Below are 12341 nucleotides of genomic sequence, written 5' to 3'. Positions count from 1 at the left end.
CAAAACCATGTGTGAGGTAATGGTGTATAGGGGAATCAAAACCCAGAATATGCCTACAGTAGTACGTCACACATTCATTCTTTCACCCAAAGCAGGACTGCTCTCTGTTGCTGATCTCCAATGTCATTTTAAAAATCTCACCCAGTGCTACATCTCCTCTTGCCACTGGAAGGCTTATTTCACCATCTATTATGTCTTTCAAAAAGTTTTTCTGGCAGATCATCTTCCTGCTGTCTATGATAAATCTTGTTGTACTAATTTCTCTTCCCCAGTGCTGTTTATTCCCTCAAATATTTGCAGAACATTGTCAAGTCACCTTGCAATCACTGCTTGGAGCGTGCCTATCTCATTTGCAGCCTTTCCATATGCAGCAAGTCAGTTCTTCCAGCCCCCTTTATCATTTGTCTTGTTCATATTGTCAATTAGTTTCTCTGACCTCTCCTTTCACTTTGTTTTATTAATTTTCCAACACACCCTTGTGAAGTAAGTACAGATTTGCAGCCTCCCTCCCTCCATATTGTGCAATCAACGTGAGACTAGTGAGGAGTTGATTCACTTGGTCACACGCAAACTGCAGGAACGTGACCTGTGCAATGCAGCTGCTTCAACGAGAATCTAAATGGTGCATTATGGCAGTCAGCAGCCCTTTACAGAGGCCACCTGTAGTCACATTCAGGTCACTCTTCATGTCACTGCAGAGCATGAGTGACCATCATCAGTATGGAGGGTTAGATTTCCTCCCAAAACCCTGCCCTCCACTGTGGGTTCAGGGCAAGCATGCTTCCAGCTGCTCTCCTGGTGTGTGGACATTGGCCCAGGGCGGGACACTAAACTCATTCTCTCCATGGCTTTGCTTTCTTTCCTATGTTCCTTTTGCTAGGTTGGGAGAGGGTATCTCACCTTTTTCCCCCCACTTTTTGTGAACAAAGGTACTACTTTTGGTTGAATGGAAGATAATGGAGTTTTCTGTCTGTGTGGGTACGGCATACCCACTGCTGCAGTGCTTTTCCATTTCATTCATATGCTCTGTAGGTTCCCTCCAAGTCCTGCAAGAAAATAAAATACATCTGTATCGATTGATACAGATATACCTAGATTTTTGAAAGACTTGGATATCACTGGCATATATAGGATTGTATTCATCCCAATTTATCAGAGCAGTAGTTACACATGCGTAGTAAGGAACTATATTATCCTCTCTTTAATTTACTCTCGAGGGGTTCATCCTTCACAAAATCCATATCAGAGCCCCCTTTCTCATTTATTTTAGCAAGAGAGGGGAGAGGTCTCTATCTGATCTGATAATGGAGCTATTTGGCTCAGCCCAGCCATTAATCCATCTGACAGCTTTCCTATGAAAAGGCAGAATTTCCACCCTCTACTCCAATTTATTTCATCATCTGCACTTTTCTTCTCCCATCCCTGGTCAGTGGTAATAATGAGAACTGTCTAGAAAAATACATAAATATGGCACGTGTATAAATACAAGTAAAGCAGGTAACATGGGTGTGACAAGGGAATTTTTACCTCAAACATTTACTTGCCTTATGAAAACTTAAATTAGTCACCATCCTTTTGAAAATATCCCATCACAAAATTCCATTTTTCTCAATAAACAAGCTCTTTGTTTTGTTGTGTGTGGGTTTTGTTTCCTTGTTTTTGGGGGGTTTGGTTTGGTTTTATATCAGTCTCTATCACAGCAGTTCTCTGATCTTAATGAAAAATACTATATTGTAATTCTGAAGTGAAATTTACTCATTGTGGTGATCCTCCAGGTATCATAGAGCAGATCCAGAAAAGAGACAAGTGTGCAGTACAGGTATTGAGCTCTCCTGTCTGACCTGCTGCTCTGCAATTATCCCTAGCTGACAGCGTTTGACAAGGCTTAGGGTTAGACAAGCAGAAATCTCTGTGGAGAAGGGGTTTTCTTGTTTCTTTTTTTTTTTTTTTTAGTAGGAAAACCTGTTATGTAAGGCAGCTGACAAAATTATTTATATTCTACCCAGTACTGATAATTTTAATAAAGTATTTTTATTTAAAAATGCCAAACTTATTAAATTTTTAGCAAAAATGCACTTCTAAATAGAAATAATGTTTTGAAAATAATTCCAAATTCTCTGTTACTTTTCCACACTTCTGAAGTGGAAGATAACGTCTTTCAGGTTCAAAATAGCATCTCATTTCCAAAGTTAGTATAATTCTACCAATAAAAATATCTCAAATTTTTAAAAATATATTAATGACATTTAGTGGACATTACTATACATCAGCTATAAGATATCCCAAGCCAAGTGTAGATAACAGTTAAACGATCAGGCACTCTCCCTGCCTCTGCAACTTGACTCCTCATTTGCTATCTGAATTTTTTACAGGTGACAGTTCAGAAAGATTTCAAGTGACGTCAGGAGAGGGGAGGAAAAGAAGGATTTTTCCCATAATGCCATGCTGAGCAAAAGGCAAGACAAAATTCGTACTTCTACTTACATATCTACATGTAAGCTCCAAACCCACTTAAAAATAATCTCCGTGCATGAAATAAAACGCTTGCATTTTCATCAAGCTACTTCAGTTTCTTAATTGAAAATGGAAATGTGAAAATGGAAAACATGTCAGCCATGCTGGGCACCTCCTCTAGGTTTTTGAGAATCCTCTATTTTCTTACTAGTTTTTGATCCGCCTGTAATTCCAGACGCTAAGACCACACTGTCCAGTAGATGGGTAAATGGATTGCTCAGAGGAAATTCTACCATTCCTCATGCTCATTGCAGCCACCTGAATGGTCTTCCTGCATCACTGTGAGGCAGGATAGCAAGAGAGGCCTTGAAACTAATCTCATATCTGGAAACTGCAAGACATGGTACAAAGATACTGGACCAAGTTCTCTTTTTAGAAGGGCACAGAAGTTCCAGCCACACCAGAACAAGCTCTGCCACTGTGGCTGGGGCAGAATCCTGCCAGGGTACACGCACCACATCAACAAATGTTCCTTGCTGCCACTGAAATTTCTTGTCTTGGCAAGATGTAATTTAATATGTTCAGGTTTAAACCCCTGCTTTAAACCCTAGCTAAAAATGTTAAAATGCTTATTTGAGTTATAGGATTTATACAAATTGGAACAGTTGAGGTGGAAAGGGTCTGAAACTCCCTTCACTCCCCCAGGGATCTGCTAAAAGGATCCTGGCTTCCTCATTAGTAAGTCCCATTTCTGGTCTCAGTGAGACAAGATTCAAAGCAGAATCACTTTAAAGAAGAGCATAAACCAACGATACTTTGAGACTCTTCAGTGGCCATGTCTGAATGTTAAATCAAACCACTGTCTGTCTACCTCCTGCCAAAGCATCATCGCAACCACCGGTATGTTCCCATCTCTGATGTCAGTGCAGTTCCCTAGAGAAGAAGTGGCTCATGGTATAAGCTCAGAAATAGGAACACAAGTGTAAACTGCAAAGCTTCCCAAATAGCCTGAATATTCTATCACTACTGAATTTGGTTTACACATTTTACATTTTCCAAGCCTTTTTCTGGGCTAAGATTTGAGGCATCCTTTTCTGCTTCATGCCAGTTCTGTAATCAAAAAAGCTGCCGTGGATTGTTTTCTTTCTTTTTTTTAAATGATCCTCAACAACAACAAAGTCTGTCTGCTCACCACCACTCTCTCAGCTGTCTGAACTGACAATCTCTTAAGCCCTGCTGTGACTGAGCTGCCCTGAATGTCTACCACACAATTTATACTGCTTCCTAAGCAGAACTTGAAGTCTTCACAGATCATGAAGTGAGGATGGACTTGTGCTTTATAAGAGAGGTTACATACCAATTTATCAGCAATTTCAGAAGGGAAAACATTTATGAGGATGATGAAAAAGAAATATATTTTTTCAATTATGTTTTCTAGGCCCAACAAACATGCATAGCAAATTCTGGTCCCTTTCAGGTTCATCTGTCCACGTCATTCTTCTATATAATGTTTCCTCAGTTCCCCTCAATTGGGGAAAACAAGAAGATTTGATGATGTGCAAGAAGAGGGACATTTGTTTATTTCTACAAACACAGCTTAAGTGCATTCCAGTCTGAAGGCAGCTCACAGAAACCTTTGGTGGTATAAAAATGGAACTAAAAGGATTTACATGCCCTGGATAAATTTTAAACTACTTTAAACGTTTCCCTGAAGTAAATTATCTTCCTTCCATAGAGCAGTATTGAAAGAGGGAGGTAAGAAAAAACAATTTAATTAAGCGTTCCAAGGAGTTTTCAGGATGAATTCTTAACTAGCTCTGAGATTTCCTACTTGTAACCCAATCCTCTGACTGATTAAGCTTCTTGGGGTAAACATGTTTACTTTCATGTAAAATCTGTTTAAATCAAATGATGAAAACTTGCCTTAACAATTCTTCTGTAGCATGAATCGCTTCTTGCAGTACCTGAAATTTTCTCCTCAGCTTTGGCAGTATATGCTCTGTAAGACCTGACCCCTGCACACCCTGCTCAGCAAAAGGGGTGACTAGTAGCACCACTGGACCAAGCAATGAAATGGAGATTTCTGAAAGAGCTTCAGTCTGGCAGTGCCTGATGTAGTCAGAAAGGTGCTCATTGTGTTCTTTATTTTGATATGAAGCTCAAATTATTGATCACGGCTCCTGCATTGAAAGCTGAAATCAAATACAGTATCTGACTGACCACTTAATTCTTCCACTCAACCTGCCATCTCCAAATGCTGGGGAGGGGGTTAATCTTTTTAGAGCTTTGGTTTATGAAAATTCATGATAACACTTTCAGTTTGATTTGGGGAGGGAAAAAAGGCAATGCTTCTCAATGTTCAACCTATTTCCTGATCAGGTCTGTTATATCAGGCTAACCCTTAACATATGGACAGAGACCCGTACACTTCTGAAAACCCAGAATTCCTCAAAGTTCTTGGCATAATAAGTAGCTTGTATTGTTTGTGATTATTTGCATACATGACAGGCAACATATCTGCTTTCCTAGGCACTCCATTTCAATTGTTTTCTTCCCAGCCTTTTAAAAGCTAAATGAGCAAAAGAAACAATGGTAAATGTGACCTGTGGCATAAACTGTTTTATAAATTATGGTGCATGCAGTGAAAGCTTTATCCCATTTTTGGTTTTAGGCCTCAGAACCATGCAGCTACCCTGATGTCTCTCAAGTCCTAAGACACTGGGTCATAACATTAAGAGAGAAGCTGATGCATTTAAGTTTTAAAATGTTAACTTTCTGATTGCATGGTTGACAGAGCAGCTCACTGTCATTTCCTTATGTTCAGAGCAACCAATCTGGTAGTAGTGTCATCCCCTGGGATCCCCCACTCAGCCTGCCCTCTCCAATGCTAAAACCCAGCACTCCTTGAGAGGAGCAATACCCATAATCGAACCTGAATCTCCTCAGACATGTTACTCAAAACTAAACCAGACAACAGCACAAGCTTTGGCCACACAGAGATTCAAACTTGTTCTGGAAGTACATGGCACAATAATGTTAATGGTCAACAATTAGATAAATAGCAAGCAATTCCTCCCTTGTCTGACTGTGCCAAAACCAGGTCCTGAATTAACAGTGTTTGGTAGTCCTGCCAGGCCCCACAGCCTTCCAGGTATTTGTGATTGATCTGGTTCAAATAATCAGAAATAACAGATGGTATCCATTTCTTCCAAGTCCAATAGGAAGGACATTAGCAGGGCAGCATAGGATTTGCTTCTGCAACCATTAATCAGGCATGAGTCCATGTTCTGCAATATGCAGACAGAACAGACCACAGCTTTGCCATCCTTTGGAACCCAAGTTGCATGAACCAACAAATTGCTGTTCAGAGAGCAAAACAAGAAAATTGAAAACAAATCAAGGAAGGGTTAAATGAGCTATCTACTGGGTAGACATGAGATATGCGAAGGGCTGGTAAGTGTAACAGGCAGTCACGAAACTGAAGCAGGGATAACTGCTCTGCTTGCATCAATCCAAGCAACTGCTTTTGCATGTTTGAAGTGAAAGCCATCATCCATCCATGGTAGGCCTTTTACCTACCAACAGCATTAACTGTACTTTTCATACTTCCCCAACTACTGCACAGTCTTGAGGGAATAAAAACAACCACACAACAAAACCCAAACTACATAAATCCCAAAGTCTTTGCAAGGCAAATATTTTAAAAGTGTCTCAGGTCTTCAGAAACAGAAGTCCGTAAATGGAACAGTCACGCATTTAAAGTCCATTAATGTTTATTAGTTAGTTATAAAACACTTCTCCCAATTGACATAGTTACTGCTTTCTTTCAGGACTTTGTTCATCAGGCATCTACACCCTGCAACAAATATGCTTGCTTACTCCTATACACTTTGCTCAAATTAAAGGTAGTGCTGTCTCTTATATAAATAGATTGTATGACAAGCAGGTATGGTAATTTGTAGTCTACAGTTTTATCTTTAATCACTAAAGTATATCCCTAGTTTACAGAACAGAAACTAACAAAGTGGATTGGTTAAGTGATTTGGTGAAGGTCGCATACAAGATTGTGCTGGCACAAAACCTGGACTATCATGCCATGATACCCCCCATGTTGCATCTCCACTAAGGCTAGAAGAACTGTGAGCTTTTGAAGTGTGTTGCACCCTTCATTTTCATTCAGCTCGGTGGCCTGAACCCTGCAGCATTGAACTCATATCCAACATAAATGCTGCAGCAATTAATAATAAAACTGCCTGCAAGTCCTGTAAAATATATAACCTAAAAGCAGGAATTTATTTTTTTAAGTTTGAAAATTCTTTTTGCTCCTTGTAAACAATTTCCTTCAAAAATCACAGCCACCTCAAGGGGGCTTTCTAATAGTTATCACATTTTTGAGCTGCTGTATTACTCATCCTTCCTTTTTGCCTCCCCCCTCACACTGTCTCCCCCTTCCATATCATGCATCATCAAATTTACAGAATGGAAACCATTTAAGGCATCAAAATTATTGCTGAATGTGAATAGGAGATGAAAGTCAAGTACCATGCTCTGCCTGCCTTTTGGGATTCCTCATGTACTGTGTTCTGTATTTCACTCATCAAGATGTCATGCTTAAAGAATTACACAGCCTGAAGAATAGAGGAAACAACAGAAAGGAGAGGGGAAGAAAAGGCTGGACCCTCTTGCTATTGCTCATGCTTGCCTATAAAAAAAATTCAAGAAAGATTCCCGACTGACAGCAATCACAGCCATCTAGACAGTGCCTTACACATGAATAATGCCTTGATGTCAGCTCAAAAAAGACCAAAGTTTCTGGCCTCTGAAGGCCGTTTTACAGTTTGTGTATATATCTGACATTAGGGAAAGAGAGATTGCATCATCTCAGATATATGACTCTCTCTGTGTATGCAGCTGCTTTCTGGATTGACTTCCATGATAAACGTGTCACTTCTGGAGAAAATTGATGAGAGCCAGAATTGTCATTTCTCTAATTCATTCTTCCCAGTCACTTTGTCCTGCTCCTAGCTCCAACCTGCTTTGTAGACAGACTGAGATTTGACACATCTATCAATTTCCTTAGTGCATAAAGGTAAAAATATTTTTTAAGTGCCTGACTGAACTGGGTCCATGATACCTTAGTATTTTGGATTTTTCCACTTCAATAAAATGAATTAAAGTTCAGGAAAGAAAGACTGAGACATGTAAACTTTAGAGACAAAAGCCTGCTTTCAAAATGTCTGAACTGATCAAATAAAGCACCTTTGAGAATAGTAAGTCCTCCTGTTAATGTGCAGTTTGATGTTACTTGGTTATACCAGTTCTGCATTTGTTCTTGCCTTTAAATATAACATAATCCAGTCTGCACGTACAGATTTGCTTTTGGACAGTTGGGAGTAGTTAAAAATATTTCTAAACACTGGCCGTAAAACCAGCAACCTCCTGGCCAATGCTACAAAACAAGTGCTGTATTCAGAGAGCTGACCACAGGTCCATTTCCTCAAATACTGTGGGGGAAGAGATGTAGTGCATCCTTCTGACTGTTCCCTGGGTTTCCCTGACTCATTAACTGAATGAAGCCCTCCTCTTTGCCACATACTATGAATAGGGAAAGCAGAAAGCACTGGATGTAAATTGCCAGCATGATGCAAACGGTGTCCCTTTCTCTCACTCTTTTCTTCCTGTTTTTTCCTCCCTGTGCTTGCCCCAGAGTGCAAGTCCTGCTTTCATTCCAACACAGTTACATCTGTCAAACCTGTCACATTTTGCATCCATTCATGCCAGGTGCAAAAGCTAAAGCAGGTGTTACAGATGCTCATTTGATTAGTGCAATCTGTTGGTATTGTTTCTTGGTATTTCACAAAGGAAAGAGAGAGAATGAAAGAGAAAAAGAAAAAGGGGGAACAGTGGCAGCATTCGATGAGATAAATGGGTTGAAAGTGCCTTGCTCTGCTGTGATGGCTTCCATCAGACATGCCTGGCAAGGTAAAACAGGCACTTTTCAAACAGATGGTCTCAAAGTCTTTACTGCATTATGGCTCAGAGTAACAGCATACCTCAATGCCACATGCTGGGGAGGTAACTGTGCCGTGAAGGAGACACACTCAATTTACCTGCCTGCCTTAATAGCATCCAAACGTCTTGTCTGTTGAGGTGTTAAGGTACATCGAGGTAAAAGGCAGCTGCTAAAGGGACATAGCTGAGGTTACAGAGGCGAAGTAAAAGCCTTTTGTTAAGGCAATGAATTTACATTATGAGGACTGAGGATCTTAAATCCATTTTGAACAAACCACGTAAATGTCTGTGACAAGATTTGTGCTCGGGGACAATGTGCCACCAGATCCACCCACCTTCTCCTGGAGATCCTATGAAGCAGCCAGTACATCATAGAAACTCTTTCATGCAGGTTGCAGAAGTCTGGTTACATCCAAAGTTCTGCAAATGGCATATTAGTTGCACACTGCTGGCATATTGAGCCAGGCTGCCAGGCACTTTTGGGTACATGTACTGCATTCATTGGAGAGAAGCCTTTAGTCAGCATAGGAGACTCAGTTCCAGTTGTCTAGACAGACAGTAAATCTGGATTTGCAGGTTGTAGTAGGTCTTCCCCTCAAAAGATGGCGTAAATACAGCCTAGGTTTCTGTTTCCTATCTGTAGAATGGGGATAATAAATTATAACACTATCTTTCCCTTTCTCTTTCTCTTGCCTGCTAAATTTGTAAAAGTGCTTTAGGAAGAAAAAGAACCATCTCATCAAAATGGGTGTTTGTTGCAAACAGCCAGCTGGACTCCGGACCCCTCAGATTCCTTCACTGAGAAGCAGAAATCAGTGTGTCAGTTGAATATGGTTTGGATTGGTGCAGAGTGTCTTGAGACAGTAGAGAAGGCAGGAGAGAGTGAGTGCCTTCTATCAAATTAAAATTTGTTAATTTTTTTGTAAAGGCTACAGAACATCTTTATAAATGCAATTCCTCATTCAGAATATTTCAGCCTCTCCCTGAAGAGACCAGTGTCTACAACCAGGTAACTATGAAAAACTTTCTGTCAGCATGAGGATCACTCTCCGGACTGGAGTCCACTGGAGCCCTTTCCCAAGAATGTTAGAAAGTTGTTATGAAAACTCACAGTTCTTCCTTCTGTCACAGAGCCATCTCTTCCTGCCAGCTGGAAAGGCAAGGACAAGCTTTCCACCATGGTGTGACAAGCAGAAATGTTCAGGCTAATAAGTGCAATAGCTGCCAAGCCAGATATGCCCGTCCAGCCTCCACTGTGTAGGTGAAGGGAAGCAGAACAGGCCAGGAGTCATGACAGAGCCTAGAGCTGGCAGCCAGCTGGCCAGGATGGGGCTAGCCATCTAGGGGGTTACGAGTCACGCAGGGCACGAGAAAGGCCAAGCCCGGACATAGCCCAAGCAGTTTCCAGAGAGGGTGTTGCCAGCCAGGTCTCAAGCCTCCTTACCAAGGACGGCAGGTTTTGTACCAATACCGGTATTCCTACAAGCAGAACTGGAGTCTGCAGGATGGCCTCACTCTGCACATTACCCTGTGAGTCCAGGCGGCAGCAGACTCCCAGCCCACAACCTTCAAGGTGATTTAGCCTTAAAATGCAGCTGAGCCTTGATAACAAATACATTCACAATCTGAACTGCTGGGTAAAGGCTTATCCCCCTTGGGAGGTGGGGCTTGCTGCCGTGCACTGCACGGGCCATAGGTCTACAAGCGTGATCTGACAGCAGACCTGAGGAGACTGTGGTTCCATAAAAGGCTCGTTAGGAACTTCAGCCCTGTGTCCCTCTTTTCAAAAGGTGTCTCACAGCTGCGATGACCCACAGTCTTGGTTTTCAGCATCTTGACTTTCTAATTTTGAAGCCTGAGGCCTTTCAGGCTAGGACACTAATTAAAGTGTTTGCTGCTCTAAAACAGACAAATGCCTTCTTGTGACAAGAGAGATTCATCACAAAGTACTAGAAAGCCACCGCATCCTTTGACTTCAGATGAACGGAGGATGCTGAGCACATCTGAAAATGAGGTGGCTAACTCATTTCCCTCTGTTATCTCTGAGCAAATGATTAGACTGCAACTCAGGCCTCCACAGGCAGTATATCAACTCTCCTGCACCAATGACTCTCTGATACCCTCAGCAGGCTTTGATATCCAAAGGTTTATTTTCTTTAAAGAAGAGGCTCTGCCACTGTACCACTGCATCAGAAATGAGCCTTCAAATCATGTTCACCCTAGGCCATGAGGATAGAAAAAAACATTTTTATTGAACTTTGCCTAAATTGGCATGCTATTTTCCAACTGCTGTCTCCTATTTGAGTGGAGCGGGCAGGTTTATGCATTCAGTATGTATTCACTTAAACTACTTCTACCTAATGATAAAGGAAAATGCTAATTCATAAATAACCTTGGGCAGTGGCAGGCCTGAAATGTATACATTACTTATATCTGCGTTCAGCAAGCTGAAAAATGACAGAGTGCCCCAGCAGTGCAACCAGGCAAAGCATAAACCATTCAGCTGAGCAAGATGGAGAGTCCACGCTGCGCTCCCCTTACAGGCTAAGCTGGCAGGTCCTAGTTATATTCCTGTTGCAGATTAAGCTGGCTGCAGGAGCTGCCAGAGCCTGAGTCAGCAAACCAGAAGGTGAAACAGAGAGCCTTCAAGCACACCTGTGTGCACACAGTTGCCACAGTGAATCTGGCAAGTTGTGGTCCCCTGTTGAGCCACTGGTGGGTGTTGCTTCCCACCCATCCACCCACCACCTCACATAGGTCAGATGTTTCCTCTACTGTTCTTCTGCAGAAGACAGAGAAGGTCATATTCCATGGGGCAAGAGATCCAGACACTTTAATAGCTTGATTTTTGCCAGGCTTACCCTCTCCTGTAAAGGTAATTCCCAGAGCTGCCAGGCTGGGTTGCCTCCAAGTTTTGCAGTCAGGGATTTTCATTAAAAGAGCTGACAATGCAAATGGCTCCAGCAAAGCTTTTTTTTGTGACCATAATGACCTTTTTATTTTGAGCAGATAGCAGCTTTTATCTCTTTGCACTGTTTGGTTATTGTATTTTTTTTATCGCTGAGTCAACCTCTAGTGATGTCGCTGCTGGGGGAGAACAGGCATAAGAAATTCTCTCATATGGATCTGCTAACACACTTCCTTGCTGAGGCACAGCACCCCAGCTATCCTAAGCTCAGGCATTCACATTAAGCACTTCACTCTCACACTGCAGTATCTCCTTTTAGTCCAGTACTGAACGAGTAGAGCACCTCTCCCAATAAAAAATGTTACACTTCAGTTATGCTTCAATTGACATAGACTGATATATCTGCTAACCAAAACACAGTCATGCTATTCTGTTTTCCTTTTTGTAAGTCCATCCCTTTTTCAAACCCAGCCTGGCATAGCTGAGAATCTGAGAGAGAAAAGTTAGCAAGAGTCCTTTCTCTTACCTCACTCCACTTCAAACTAACTCCTTGAAAGAGAGGAGCCCGGTAATTATTAGAGTTCATAAACTCTTTCTTAATTACCTGTGTATAAACAAAGGTCTGCAAAACATATGAAAACTGTGAATAAACTGCTTCCTGTTCTCCAGCAACGTTTGTCTAATTATTATTATTGTTATTTTTAAATGTGAATACACTTGACTAATAAAGAGAAAAATCCTTTGCATCTTTTATTTCCTCAATACAGTACATGTGCTAACCTCCATTAATCACAGATTCCCTTCAGCAACAATGCAACCTATTATTTCTGAACTTTTGGTACTTTCATCCTGTAAACTCTGGAGCAGTGTGACCAAGGAGACAATCAGCTTAAAGGCATTTGGATGCTAATGAACTACAGATGTGATGTTCAATAGGCTGAGAATGATGGTGCATTTAACTATATTC

This window comes from Accipiter gentilis, chromosome 9 (genome assembly GCF_929443795.1).
Source record: "Accipiter gentilis chromosome 9, bAccGen1.1, whole genome shotgun sequence".
Taxonomy (NCBI): Eukaryota; Metazoa; Chordata; class Aves; order Accipitriformes; family Accipitridae; genus Astur; species Astur gentilis.
This window is presented reverse-complemented; position numbering follows the sequence as displayed.